This window comes from Ascaphus truei, chromosome 2 (assembly GCF_040206685.1).
Source record: "Ascaphus truei isolate aAscTru1 chromosome 2, aAscTru1.hap1, whole genome shotgun sequence".
Taxonomy (NCBI): Eukaryota; Metazoa; Chordata; class Amphibia; order Anura; family Ascaphidae; genus Ascaphus; species Ascaphus truei.
Window position 1 is genome coordinate 437,779,746 of NC_134484.1, and position 15,077 is coordinate 437,794,822.

The 15,077-nt window shown below is 47.4% G+C and overlaps 1 protein-coding gene and 1 long non-coding RNA gene across 2 annotated transcripts in view; one reads left to right on the plus strand and one right to left on the minus strand.

The window, feature by feature from the left end:
- The window catches only part of VIPR2 (vasoactive intestinal peptide receptor 2), a 184,219-nt gene that overhangs the window by 94,090 nt on the left and 75,052 nt on the right, over positions 1–15,077 (plus strand). The window lies entirely within an intron of this gene.
- On the minus strand, positions 2,760–12,984 carry LOC142487840 (uncharacterized). Its single transcript, XR_012799326.1, has 3 exons — positions 12,602–12,984; positions 11,298–11,441; positions 2,760–3,013 (listed from the first exon to the last, which is right to left on the minus strand). It is a non-coding gene; the product is annotated as an uncharacterized LOC142487840 (long non-coding RNA).

The following is a 15,077-nucleotide window of genomic DNA, read 5'->3' on the forward strand; positions in this document are numbered from 1 at the left end:
CAAACCGGTTCACATAGATTGCAGAGTCAGGGTCATGTAGACGGGTCAGGATAGGAGATTGTGGGTAGGTCGAAGTACTTATGTAGTCAGGGGTTGGAGAGAGGAGTGGTCGAGATCCATAGCCGTGGTCGAGGAGAGAGAGAGTCCAGGAGCGAGCCGAGGTCCAGGGGTACAAGAAGAGAGAGGTCCGGGCATGAGCTGGGGTCACAATGAAGAGAGCAAGACAGGCAACAGCACAGCACAGAAACGAGCAGCTTGTAGCAAGCATGGTACATAAACAGTAGTTTATGCTCAGCAATGTAGCAGAGGGCTAACTGGGTATTTAAAGGGCAGGCAGGCAGCCAATGGGAGGAAGGTACACAGCTGCAGAGTAAGGAATGTGGAGCAGCCCACAGCTGCAAGGTAAAGAGTACTCAGACATAGACTGTCCACTGATAGGCAGAGGCAGGGTGTGGAGCCTGCGTGCGCTGCCCCTTTTGCCCCAATGCTGTCCCCCACGGTTGCGCCATGGAGCGAGGACACAAAATCTCCCTATCAGGGATCCGCTTGTTAGTAGCGCGGCATGTGCACTCAGACGGAGGTCTGTGCGCGTCTATCATGGCGGTGCGTGACGCATCCAGGGGGCGAAGCCTAGCCTCGATCCTAACAGATACTGACTAACTAATATGATGGCATATTTGCAAGTTTGGATAATTAAGGTGACAATCCTGATGTTACTGGTGGTGGTAGATGGTGGTGGCAGATGGTGATGAGCAACATACAACAATCTACTGCTAGCAACTAGCAGGCATGTCAGTCTCAGAGGCTTTGTTCTGCTGCCCATTCTCGTTAAGGTTTCTGTGTGTAACCAGAGGTTTAATGTGAGGCATCAGTATTGTGTCCAGGTATTTCTATGTATTTTAATGTAAGCAGCATATATGATGCTTCAACTCATAAGAAATCAGTGATACTGTTGACTGGGGAAGGTAGTCCATTTTGTGGGCTTGTAGCCTTAAATTCTTGTAGTTGGGGGTGTTGCCAATGTGCTTATTCTGTGCCCTGTGTTGGGGAATTGAGGAGAGTTAAGGGACATCTGTGCTGCTTGCATTTTATTTGTGTAGCTGGACTAGCAATAAATAGCTGAGTGATAGGGTCACGTTAAAACAGGAAATGTAACACTGTCCAGCCCCACTGATGATGTAGATAACCAAATAGGGCCATATAGCCCCACCCTCATGATGTAGACCCATATACGGGCATCTGTGTCATCCAGTTGGATGGAAATACAGTCCTTCGCTGAGAGGACACGGCTGCAGATGACTTGCTCAGCTCATCTGAAAAGTAAGTACCGAAATTCTCTCCCATAAAGCAGAGGATTAATGCTGCGGGGGGCTGTAGATGTGCACAAAGGGTAAAACACCAGAGATGTTTTTAGGGGAAAATAAACATAGGCTTTATTATTAGCCAGGAGCTTTAAACAGTAAAATTCTTCATATCAGTTAACAAAGTTAGAGCAGAAAATAACAACCAGACCTAACCCCATGTAGGGGACTGACTAACACTTCAGCAGTCCCTATCTGAGCCCTGACCAAGCCACACTTAGTGTAGAAATACGTTGGATAAGCAGCAAATACAATCTTGGTATGCTCCCAAGCAGCCTCTGGCCAATATCTGCCATCATCTGTCAGCCACAGCTCCAAGAGAAACAAGGCGCATGCAGGGAAGATGTACTTCCGGGACTCACGCGTCACAACCGGGACATCGCCGCAACAACCAGGATGCCGATCAAGGAACCGAGAGGACTCCGCAGAGCACAGAGAACGACCTCTGCAAATCAACAGGTGTCACCATTCTGTTGCGTAGCACCTCTACATCCCCAACAGACCACTACAGGTCCCAGCGGTCCATTTCCCGAGCACTAGATGAAACACGAGAGGAACAGCAGCTGATCGTCTAGTCAGAGACTTGGTCTCATAACACAGACGTCTATACACTTATTCTTATTTTTTGTGAGTGCAATCTTTTAACCTGTCATTTAAATTTTCTATATAAAAGATTTCACACTATGTCTGCGCCCCCTATTTTTTCTTTGGTTGTTGAGGTTCCCTATCTGAGGGCTGGAAGGCTAGTCCTCTTACCAAACTTTGGCACAAATCCAAAGAGAAGTACCTGTATGCAGGGTGCTCCCCAAGTCAGTCCAAGGTCTGTGGTGGTGTCTGTGGGATGCTCCCTCTGGTGGGTTCCAGGGATCAGTGTTGCCTGGAACAGAGTCTATCTTCCCTGGGATTTCTCTAGCAGCACAGGCTCTTTCTGTGCAAAAGATCCCATGCAGTCTGTGCAGCAGGTTTTTAATCATACTTGATGAGCCAGGTGAACACTGGTCAATTGTCTCCTGCTGAAATTAACCACCTCCCTACTGGACTCATCTGCTAAAGACAAGCTTTATTTTTGAAGCCTTTTAGACAGAAGAAAGGTTCCTTAAAAGCATGGACCCCCGCAGCAGCATTAATCCTTCCGGTCCACAAACCTCTCTGCCCTTGTGGCCGTGTTCTTGCCATGGATTTTCCCACAGCCACACGAAAGTAAGTCTTGCTACAGGTACATCTCTATTTTAAGCATTTTTAATGCTCCATTATGCTTTTTTAGCATTTTTGTGCCTATTTTAATTTATGTCATAATTTGATAAAATTCCAAAACCAAACAAATCCCTTTTTGGCCAAACCAGATAAAAAAAACACAATTTATTCTTAGAACCAAAACACGAGAGAAAGTGCCCACATTACAGTACTAAGCATCCATATTTATGCTCTGGTAATAAACAGGAGGAGAAATGCCTGGGAATTTATAGGCAGGATCCATCTTAAATTGTTTTTCTGCAACAGGGTAGAAGGAAAGTTTAGATTGGAAATGCCATTTCTGCAAAGATTAACTCTTCTATTAATATCCTTCAGGTATAATTCCCAAATCAAGGAATGGATATGTGTCTTTTGTCATACTGTAGATCCCGTTCTGAAGCTTTAAATACTGATCATGACTGAAAAATAAAATAACACACGTTTTAGAACCTCACATGCTAGGGCCACAACCTGATCTGTATTGCTATATGAAAAATACACTTTTTAACTAACCATAAGTTATTTGTTTTTCCTGGTTTGCAGCCATGACCAGCTTCACAATGCATGGCCAGTAACCAGCATCACACTGATGCGACTCACAAGGTGCAAACAGCTGTCTGTGAGTAGGTTGGCTGGCTATGCACTGCTTTAAGCCAGGCTTTGCTGTAAAAGCCGTGGGAAATAGCAGGCATTTATTTATCAAATGTTTTACCAGGAAGTAATACATTGAGAGTTACTTCTCATTTTCAAGTACAGTATGTCCTGGGCATAGAGTTATGATGACAAATAATACATGGTTACAAATACATGGTTACATTAAGTGAACAGGGCTATACATTGTATACAAGACATTGCATGCACAGTTAAAGATCATATTTATTGTAGGCGTACGTAACAGTTACAGACCAGATTAAAATGTGAGACAGCCTTAGTTTTGAAAGAACTTAGACTGGTGGTGGCTGTGAGAGTCTCCGGTAGATCGTTCCAGTTTTGGGGTGCACGCTTAGAGAAGGAAGAGCGGCCGGATACTTTGTTGAACCTTGGGACCATGAACAGTCTTTTGGAGTCAGATCTCAGATGATAAGTGCTGCATGTGGTAGGGGTGAGGAGCTTGTTCAGATAGACGGGTAGCTTACCCAGAAAGTATTTGAAGGCAAGACAGGAGAGATGAACTTTGCGCCTAGACTCAAGTGATGACCAATCTAGTTCTTTGAGCATTTCATAGTGATGTGTGTTGTAGGTACATTGGAGAAGAAAGCGGCATATTGAATTGTAGAGGATGTCAAGTTTGCTAAGGTGGGTTTGGGGTGCCGAGCCATATACTATGTCCCCATTGTAAAAGAAAAGGTAGAATCCATACGTCTGAACATTCCTTTTGTTTCTTCCTCCCATCCTACACCTCTTCCTAACTCTCCTCCTGCCTTCCTTGACTCTTTTCCCACTCTCTCAGAGGAGGATGTGTCACTGTTGATCTCCTCTTCCCCTCTACCACTTCCTCTCTTGACCCCATTCCCTCCCATCTCCTAAAACCTCTTGGTCCTACTATAATCCTTACCCTTGCACATATTTTTAACTCCTCCCTCTACTCTGGTACCTTCCCATCCTCCTTCAAACATGCAACAGTTATACCATTACTCAAAAACAGCAAGCTTGACCCTGCCTGTCTTTCTAACAATCGACCTGTCTCCCTCCTGCCTTTTGCCTCCAAACTCCTTGAACGTCTTGTATTCTCTCGCTTGCTCCATTTTCTCAACACCTATTCTTTCCTAGACCCTCTACAATCTGGCTTCCGCACTGCTCACTCCACGGAAACAGCCCTCACTAAAATAATGGATGACCTCCATGCTGCCAAAGACAGAGGTCATTACACTTTGCTCATATTACTCGACCTCTCTGCCGCATTTGACACTGTGGACCACCCTCTTCTCCTTCACATTTTCCATACTCTTGGTATTCATAACAAAGCTCTATCCTGGATCTCCTCTTACCTCTCCCATCGTACTTTCAGTGTCTCTTCTGCTAACACCTCCTCCTCCTCTATTGATCTCTCTGTGGGGGAAACCCCAGGGCCCTGTCCTGGGACTCTTCTCTTTTCTCTGTACACATTCTCTCAAGGGGACTTAATAACATCTCTTGGGTTTAAATATCACCTCTATGCTGATGACACACAAATTTACTTTTCAAAACCCGACCTTACACTTGCTGTACAAACCAAAGTTTCTGAATGTCTCTCTGCTATATCATCCTGGATGGCCCTCAGCTGCCTTAAACTCAACATGGCAAAAACAGAGCTCCTCATACTTCCTCCTAAACCTGGCCCTATTCCCTCCTTTCACATTACTGTTGGAAGTACGATCATTCACCCAGTAGCCCAAGCACGCTGCTTAGGGGTCACACTCGACTCCTCTCTCACATTCTCCTCTCACATTCAGAACATTTCTAAAACCTGTCGCTTTTTCCTCCGCAATATCAATTAGATACGCCTGTTTCTCTGTTGCTCGACTGCTAAAACTCTGACTCAGGCCCTCATTCTCTCCTGTCTTGATTACTGTAACCTCCTGCTGTCTGGCATTCCTGCATCTCAACTGTCTCCCCTACAATCTATCCTAAATGCTGCTGCCAGAATCACTCTACTCTTTCCTAAATCTGTCTCCACGTCTCCCCTCTTGAAATCCCTCTCCTGGCTTCCGATCAAATCCCGTATCACACACTCAATTCTCCTCCTCACTTTAAAGCTTTACACTCTTCTGCTCCTCCTTACATCTCAGCCCTAATTTCTCGTTATGCACCATCCCGACACTTGCATTCCTCTCAAGGATGTCTTCTTTCTACCCCCTTTGTATCTAAAGCCCTCTCCCACCTTAAACCTTTCTCACTTACTGCCCCGCACTTCTGGAATGCCCTTCCCCTCAATACCCGACTAGCACCCTCTCTATCCACCTTTAAGACCCACCTTAAGACACACTTGCTTAAAGAAGCATATGAATAGCACTGTGGATTATACTGGACACATGATACATATAGCTTGGCCCCCTGCAGACGCACTTACCAAAATTCCCTCCTACTGTCTCTGTACGTTCTCCCCACCTACCAATTAGACTGTAAGCTCCTCGGAGTAGGGACTCCTTTTTCTTAATGTTACTTTTATGTCTGATGCACTTATTCCCATGAGCTGTTATTTGTATTATCTGTTATTTATTTGATTACCACATGTATTACTACTGTGAAGTGCTATGTACATTAATGGCGCTATAAAAATAAAGACATACAATACAATACATTGTCGATAGTTGGCATTAGGATCTGCTGTGCGATATGCTTTCTGACCAGCAGACTTAGGGAGGATTTGTTCCTATAATGTACACCTAGTTTGGCATAGATTTTGGATGTCAGGGTACCAATGTGCATCCCGAATGTTATTTGGCATATCAAAGTGATAAGAAGTAAAATGTGATGCACAATTGAGTGCTTATTTGTTCGTCATTATCCAGAATCCCTAGCACCAATAGAAGCACTGTATGCTGAGTGATTATGGTTTAACAGAAACAATAAAAAATATAGGTGCTCTGCACTATTTCACTTGTGATCAGAGTAAATGAATGAATTATAAAGTATAATCTTTATTAGGCACGTAATTAAAAGATCGGTGATTATGGTTTTGGGCAGGTTTGGGGACCTGACAATGTGGTATATGCAGGCACAGGAGAGAAAAAAAGCCTACAGTATATTGGCACACACCTGGGTTGGTGTATGAATGAGTTAAAAAGTAACCTTGAATAATACAAATAAAATAAAGAGACAGATTGTGATGTTTGCTAGTGCTCTTTTTTTTTATTTTTTACAAGTGATGGCCAAAGAGCCAGAAACAGTGTAAAGCAAACATAGACGCTATATATATATGCACCCTACCATAGGTGCGGGGGAGCTGGCGGCTAGGTGCCGGAACCCTGCACGGTCGTGGAGCCGCTCCGGTACTCCGGGACAGGCAGGGCCATCTTGGATATTTCACGCATACGCATAGTAATGCCATGCGCAGTCAGTTGCGGTGGCCAACTTGTCTAGATGCGCACATACAGCATTGCGGGACTACAAGTCTCAGGAGCCTCTAGGACAGGGGTGGGGAACCTCCGGCCCGCGGGCCGTATAAGGCCCCCGAAGTCATTTGGTCCGGCCCCCGAAAAGCCTGCAAGAATGGTTTAAAAAAAAAAAAAAAAAAAAACTCCCCCTCTCCTGATTGGCTGCCCGTGCTGTCACTCTGCCAAGATTTTTTTTTGGCCCGCCTCTTCCTACAGCACCGCCCCCCTCCCTTCTCTCCTCCAGTAATGCCGGGCTCCTTAGGCTCCGCCCCCCTGTCCCTCCCTTTAGGCTCCGCGGGCCTGTCACTCTCGGCTGCACTGGCCATGCTGCTCCAGCAGCCCATCCACGGGCCCCAGGTAACCCACATACCCCCTCCCAGGCACCTTACCCACCCCAAGGGGGGAGAGGCCTTAATATTGTGTCTGTTTGCAGAGGTGGGCTTATTGTGTGTGTGTGTGTGTGTGTGTGTGTGTGTGTGTGTATCTGTCACTGTGTGTGTGTGTGTGTGTGTGTGTGTGTGTGTGTGTGTGTGTGTGTGTGTGTGTGTGTGTGTGTGTGTGTGTGTGTGTGTGTGTGTGTGTTTACAGAGGTGGGCTTATTGTGTGTGTGTGTGTGTGTGTTTGTGTGTGTGTATCTGTCACTGTGTGTGTGTGTGTGTGTGTGTGTCAATGTCACTGTGTGTGTGTGTGTGTGTGTGTGTGTGTGTGTGTGTGTGTGTGTGTGTGTGTGTGTGTGTGTGTGTGTGTGTGTGTGTGTGTGTGTGTGTGTGTGTGTGTGTGTGTGTCAATGTCACTGTGTGTGTGTGTGTGTGTGTGTGTGTGTGTGTATGTGTGTGTGTGTGTGTGTGTGTGTATGTGTGTGTGTGTGTGTGTGTGTGTGTGTGTGTGTGTGTGTGTGTGTGTGTGTGTGTGTGTGTGTGTGTGTGTGTGTGTGTGTGTGTGTGTGTCAATGTCACTGTGTGTGTGTGTGTGTGTGTGTGTGTCAATGTCACTGTGTGTGTGTGTGTGTGTGTGTCACTCTCACTGTGTGTGTGTGTCACTCTCACTGTGTGTGTGTGTCACTCTCACTGTGTGTGTGTGTGTCACTCTCACTGTGTGTTTGTGTGTGTCACTCTCACTGTCTGTGTGTGTGTGTGTGTGTCACTCTCACTGTGTGTGTGTCACTCTCACTGTGTGTGTGTCACTCTCACTGTGTGTGTGTGTCACTCTCACTGTGTGTGTGTGTCACTCTCACTGTGTGTGTGTGTGTGTGTGTGTGTGTGTGTGTGTGTGTGTGTGTGTGTGTGTCACTCTCACTGTGTGTGTGTGTGTGTGTCACTCTCACTGTGTGTGTGTCACTCTCACTGTGTGTGTGTCACTCTCACTGTGTGTGTGTGTGTGTGTCACTGTCTCTGTGTGTGTCACTGTCTCACTGTCACTGTGTGTGTGTGTGTTTGTGTCACTGTCTGTGTCACGGTCACTGTGTTTGTGTGTCACTGTCTGTGTGTGGCAGCAGCCACCTGAGGTGATGAAGGACCTGAGTATCACCAGGGCGGCTCGGGTAAACAGCGCTCCGGGGGGAGAGGGTATAAGAGGAGTAGGGGATGGGGGGGGAAGGGGTATAAGAGGAGTAGGGGATGGGGGGGGAAGGATGTATAAGAGGCTTGGGGGATAGAAGATCGAGTCTGCGGTGGGAGAGACACCTCTCTACCGCCTCTCCTCCTCCCCACACCGGGCAGCAGTTGTGGAGGGTACCTGCTCCAATCCCGCCCTGCTCCGCCCCTTTCCCCCCTCCCTCCCCCCCCCCCACCGTGCACTTACACGGCCCCCCTCCCCACACCGGGTAGCAGTTGCGGAGGGTACCTGCTCCGCCCCCTCCTCCCCACACCGGGTAGCAGTTGCGGAGGAGGGCACCTGCTCCGATCCCCCCTGCTCAGACTCCCCCCCCCCCCTTGCGCACTTACACGGTCCTCCTTCTCCCCACACCGAGCAGCAGTTGCGGAGGGCACCTACTCCGATTCCCCCCCAATCAGATTTCCCTCCCCCTGTGTGTGTCAGAGAGAGTGTGTGTGTACGTCTGAGTGAGTGTGTGTCTGAGCGAGTGTGTGTGTGCCTGAGCGAGTGTGTGTGCCTGAGCGAGTGTTTGTCTGAGAGAGAGAGGGAGAGTGTGTGTCTGAGGGAGAGTGTGTGTCTGAGGGAGAGTGTGTGTCTGAGGGAGAGTGTGTGTCTGAGGGAGAGTGTGTGTCTGAGGGAGAGTGTGTGTCTGAGGGAGAGTGTGTGTCTGAGGAGGAGAGTGTGTGTCTGAGGAGGAGAGTGTGTGTCTGAGGGGGAGAGTGTGTGTCTGAGGGGGAGAGTGTGTGTCTGAGGGGGAGAGTGTGTGTCTGAGGGGGAGAGTGTGTGTCTGAGGGGGAGAGTGTGTGTCTGAGGGGGAGAGTGGGAGAGTGTGTGTCTGAGGGGGAGAGTGGGAGAGTGTGTGTCTGAGGGGGAGAGTGGGAGAGTGTGTGTCTGAGGGGGAGAGTGGGAGAGTGTGTGTCTGAGGGGGAGAGTGGGAGAGTGTGTGTCTGAGGGGGAGAGTGGGAGAGTGTGTGTCTGAGGGGGAGAGTGGGAGAGTGTGTGTCTGAGGGGGAGAGTGGGAGAGTGTGTGTCTGAGGGGGAGAGTGGGAGAGTGTGTGTCTGAGGGGGAGAGTGGGAGAGTGTGTGTCTGAGGGGGAGAGTGGGAGAGTGTGTGTCTGAAGGGCAGAGTGTGTGTCTGAGGGGGAGAGTGGGAGAGTGTGTGTCTGAGGGGGAGAGTGGGAGAGTGTGTGTCTGAGGGGGAGAGTGGGAGAGTGTGTGTCTGAGGGGGAGAGTGTGTGTCTGAGGGGGAGAGTGTGTGTCTGAGGGGGAGAGGGGGAGTGTGTGTGTCTGAGGGGGAGAGGGGGAGAGTGTGTGTCTGAGGGGGAGAGGGGGAGAGTGTGTGTCTGAGGGGGAGAGTGGGAGAGTGTGTGTCTGAGGGTCTGGGAGAGGGGGAGAGTGTGTGTCTGAGGGGGAGAGTGTGTGTCTGAGGGGGAGAGGGGGAGAGTGTGTGTCTGAGGGGGAGAGGGGGAGAGTGTGTGTCTGAGGGGGAGAGTGTGTGTCTGAGGGGGAGAGTGTCTGTCTGAGGGGGAGAGGGGGAGAGTGTGTGTCTGAGGGGGAGAGGGGGAGAGTGTGTGTCTGAGGGGGAGAGGGGGAGAGTGTGTGTCTGAGGGGGAGAGGGGGAGAGTGTGTGTCTGAGGGGGAGAGTGTGGGGGAGAGGGGGAGAGTGTGTGTCTGAGGGGGAGAGTGTCTGAGAGAGAGTGGGTCTGAGGGAGAGTGGGTCTGAGGGTCTGAGAGAGTGGGTCTGAGGGTCTGAGAGAGTGGGGCTGAGGGTCTGAGAGAGAGATTGGGTCTGAGGGTCTGAGAGAGAGAGTGGGTCTGAGGGTCTGAGAGAGAAAGTGGGTCTGAGGGTCTGAGAGAGAGAGAGTGGGTCTGAGGGTCTGAGAGAGAGAGTGGGTCTGAGGGTCTGAGAGAGAGAGTGGGTCTGAGGGTCTGAGAGAGAGAGTGGGTCTGAGAGAGAGAGTGGGTCTGAGGGTCTGAGAGAGAGAGTGGGTCTGAGGGTCTGAGAGAGAGAGTGGGTCTGAGGGTCTGAGAGAGAGAGTGGGTCTGAGAGTCTGATTTCCCTACCAGCTGCCTGATTTCTGTGTGTGTGTGTGTGTGTGTGCGTGTGCATTTGCGTGTGCACAGACACCAACCCACAGTCAGTCATAGTCACCCACCACCCAAGAGTCAGTCAGTCACCCAAAGAGAAGCAGTTCCAGCCATCACATTAGTGGTGAGTTCATTAAATGTTTCACCAAATACAGCAGGCTAATTTTTAAGTTGATAATTTTGGATGGCCCTCAAATGATTTTATAAATATCAAAATGGCCCTTGGCAGAAAAAAGGTTCCCCACCCCTGCTCTAGGAGGATAGGGGATCTTTGGCATGCAAACGGATTGCGAGGTCAGTAGCAGCAGAGGAGGCAATGGAGCACGTGTGTCCAGGGAGCACAAAGGCCCTAGCGGGATAAAACGCGTCAGAGGCTATTTGGCTATGTGAATTTGTTCGTTTTTTCAATAAATTAGCCGTTTTTTCTTAGAGCTGCGTTTGATTACCTTCTTTTTTCTTCGGTGCACCGCTTTCCCTGGCTTCCTTCTTGTGTCCAGGGAGCAGTGCTCCCCTGGACGAGGCCTAGTAGTGCCCCGTAGGCCCCAGCTAGGCCCTGAGCCACTCTAGACTGAGTATTTGAGGGAAGGCCCGCGGATAGGGACACTTTACACTAGTACTTACTGTTGGTGACTGGAAGGCCATGCGGAGCCCTATGGCCTAGCACCAGGCTCAGGGCCCTATAGACATTACGGGGACCACGGATGCGGCTCTGCTAACCCAGGATCCACATAATATCCTGGTCGTAGCCAGGAAAGTACCAACCGTGCACCACCACAACACAAGGGGGGTTAGCGCTACCTCACATTTGGGTGGGCCTGCTCTACGCGGGGTCGTAGGTGCCCAGGGCACCGTCCATACTGTGGGGCACAGTGGGGTACCACATTGTGTTACTGTATTGTTATGGTTATTATGTGTGTATGTTAGTAAATATAAGTTAGTTGTATACCTGTGTGTGTATCACTTATTCTTTACTGTATTGGTTCCTGTGAGGGGTTATCCCGCCATCGCTGGGATCCCTCATATGTGAGGGCACTGTACTCAACGAAAGAAGATCTCACCCCAGGCTCCCAGTGGCGGCGGATTAGGCCTCCTGTGAGCAAAACAGATAATCAGCACGCGTAGTTAGTTATAGGGAAAGGGGATATTTATATATATATATATATATATATATATATATATATATATATATATATATATATATATATATATATATATAAAAAGGAAAAAGACTGCACCTAGATGCAAGGATATAACCAGAAATATTAGGTTGAAAATATTGTTATGGTGATTCAATATAAATGCCACTAACTTAGCTGATAGGGTAATAATGAACAAACATTATGTGCCCATACAATAATCAATGATGTAAATACAATGCTAACTAATTGCAAATACAATGAAACAAATAATATATATATATAAAAAATAAAATATGAATTTAAAAATGCAAAAATTGAAAAAATTATATATATGTATGTGTATGTGTGTGTATGTATATGTATATGTATATGTATGTATATATATATATATGTATATATATCTATGTATATGTATATATATGTATATAAGCCCAGCACATAAGTGAATAAATAAAATAATAAAACCAGAGCTGCCTCTGAGATACTTATGTGTAAGTGTTTCTCCGTAACATGGAGCCAGAAAGCGCTCCTGTTATCTCTATTCCAATCTCACCCCGGATGTAATTGCTTTAAAATAGCACAGTTGTGGAAGTATAAAGGAGAGAATATAACAGAGCGACTAGGTATAGTTTAAGTCAAAGTATGGGGTAGAGATTCTCTGGCACTGACTGTCAGAAAAGAGGTAACTATAATGGTAGCTGAAGTGTATCAAGTAGTCCAGTGATATTATTTAAATAGCAGGTACTAAATGCTGATTGAGATTTAGTTCGTAGCTTATAGATAATAAACTATCCAAATATTATAGCAAAGTTTTATATATATATATTTATATATATATATATATATATATATAAAACAAAAAGCAGCAGCCAGCACTCCAAGCAACAAATGTAAAGTCAAGGTGCATGCTCCATAGAAATCAATATAGAAACCCTGTCTTCCCATAAGAGAAGGCACAAAAGCAGCAACACTCAGATATAGCAAAAAGACATGTATTAGCAGTGACAAAACAGCACACTATAAACCCAATGTTTCGGTCCTGGCAGGACCTTCCTCAGGGGGGTGCTACCAGACAATGACACCCAGAGAACATATATACCCCATAGTTCACCATGTGAGGACAATTAGAGGCAGCTAATTGTACAATCCTGGAGCTCCACGAGTGCAATCAGTGTATGAGGTAGCACGGCGGCCATCTTGGAAATGAGGAGACAGAGCAATGTATGCTATCGCACATGTGCAGATGAGTACAGGCTCCCCCGGTGGACAAAAAAATCCTAGCGTCCAATGTTGCTAGGAAACGCATGTGTGGCGTCAAAGTCCTGGGAAGTCAGCTCAAAGTAAAGTTGCGCATGTGCAAGGCTCTGTGACAGCACCAGAACGTCACGCCGATCTGGTACCCCATTCAGTGTCAATTGCATCAGCGTGGCAGCTCCCTAAAGAAAATGACAGTGAAGGAACAAGTGAATCAACACATAAGGGGAATAAAAACAATTTCCAGAGCTGAGGGTGACTATTTAGTGGCAAGGGGAGGGAGGGCAAGGGGAGGGAGGGATAACAAGGGAAAGGAGGAGGTAGAGCAAAAACATGCATATAAATTAGGCAATTGTAAATGGCATACTGGTTAAATATTAATATTCAGTACTGCACCATTGGGGAACAATAATGCAAAGTCCCGGCAATGGAAACCTAATTATGAGCATCTATGCATTAATGAAGAGAAAAGGACACAGAACAAAAATTCAAAAGATGCAATCACAAAAAACATCCTAATTTGAAATCTTCATTTAGTCCTCGCGGAGCCATTGTGTTCAGTTCAAAAATCATGCGTGTTTCAAGTTGTAACAGCAATTTGCCCCTGTCTCCTCCACGGGGGCCAGCATGTGCTTGCATGATGGGCATGCATCGTAGCGTTGCCAAGCTACAGTATGCTTGTGATCTTTAAAATGTCTCGCTACCGGTTGCAGTTTGAGATCCTCATTATTCGTACTGTCAAGTAATGCCTTCCTGATGGAGGAGCGGTGCAAGCTCATACGCTCCTTCAACATGTGTGTGGTTTTACCAATATAATACAGGTCACATGGACACCGGATGATGTATACAACGAATTTACTCTCACAGTTCATGTAATCCTTTATTTTAATGGCTTTTCCACTGTGTGGATGGCAAGAAGGTTTTCCCGTGATCACCTCCTCAAACCAACCATCCAAATCAGCACTTCAGATCGTTTTGGGATTAATACCACTTTTAGTACTTCATCATGTACTATTCGTAGAAGTATCATGAAACATTGGCACATCTTGGAAAACGACAAATTGGAAAACCTTGGAAAACCTTCACCAAACCACCATTATTCTGTTACCGCAGGGGCCGAAACATAGGTGACCTATTGACACAGGCAGATCCGGTATCCAAGTATGCCAGCCCTACGAATTGGCTCTCCAAAACTCCCGGTGTACACAAATGTCATGGCTGTTGTAACGGATTTTCTGGACTGGCCTGACCCACCCAATCTCACATTGGCCCCTGTGGTCTAACCAGTCCCCATTACATGGTCGTGTCTGGTGGTGCACCTGTTGGCAACAGGACTCCTGAGTCTCAGGCATGATGGTGTATGGGGATTGCCCGCCCAGACAGGCAGCTGAGGTAGTGTGCATGAGTCCTACCTAGATCCAGTGCAGCGCCTCCACCTCATCAGGATCCCAGCGCGAGCTTGTGGATGGTCCTGGTGAGGAACTCCTCCGTGGTGCCCCTCTCTGTGTAATGACTCCACACTTACACACGAGAGTGTTGTTAATCAGGAACATCTTTATTAGTACGGTGGGCCAGCTGCCCTCCACAATGGGGTGTATTTAGCCCTCCATTGTTCACCGTACTTCCCTTTGAAAGGTATTGTCCTCCTTAATTAGGGATTCCCTATCCCCGCAGGGATATCTATTCTGTGCCAGGTCCCTGGTCACAGTCTCATTATTCAGTTGCTTATAACATAATCACTCTTCACTCCTTCCAGAACTGGGAAGAACCTAATCCCTCTTAGCAACAACTCCTCACTCTCCTAACTTTTGATCAGTGCCGTGCCTTATGTATCCTCTGGGGGTTGGCACAACTCTGACATCACTAACCATGGAGTCAGAGCCTGTGACCACTCCCATCCCTACATAGGGCACCTCACCAGAGTGTGAGGGCAAACCTCCATGATTACTGCTGGCATGCCCATAACTTACCAGGCCTTACTGTCAGCAGGAGAGATGACAGCAACCATTTTACAGCAGTGTTACATTCTCCCCCTGGTGAATCCCACCGTCCCCGGCTGGGACCTAAATTTAAAGTACCTTTCTCCAGGAAGCACTGTAAAATGGAAACACACATAATCAGTGAACATATAACATCAGTGAAATCACATTGCGCCAAGCCCGCCCCGTCCAGCAGCCGCGAACTCGCACAACAACTATCCTGTACCACCTAATAATAGTGACTAGGGTCAGGCTTTTTAACTTCCCGACCACCCATGTCCAGGACAGTTACATAGTAGTGGCGTGGCAATCCCCTCTCAGGTCTATATATTACCCTGTGTTTATGAATATTCC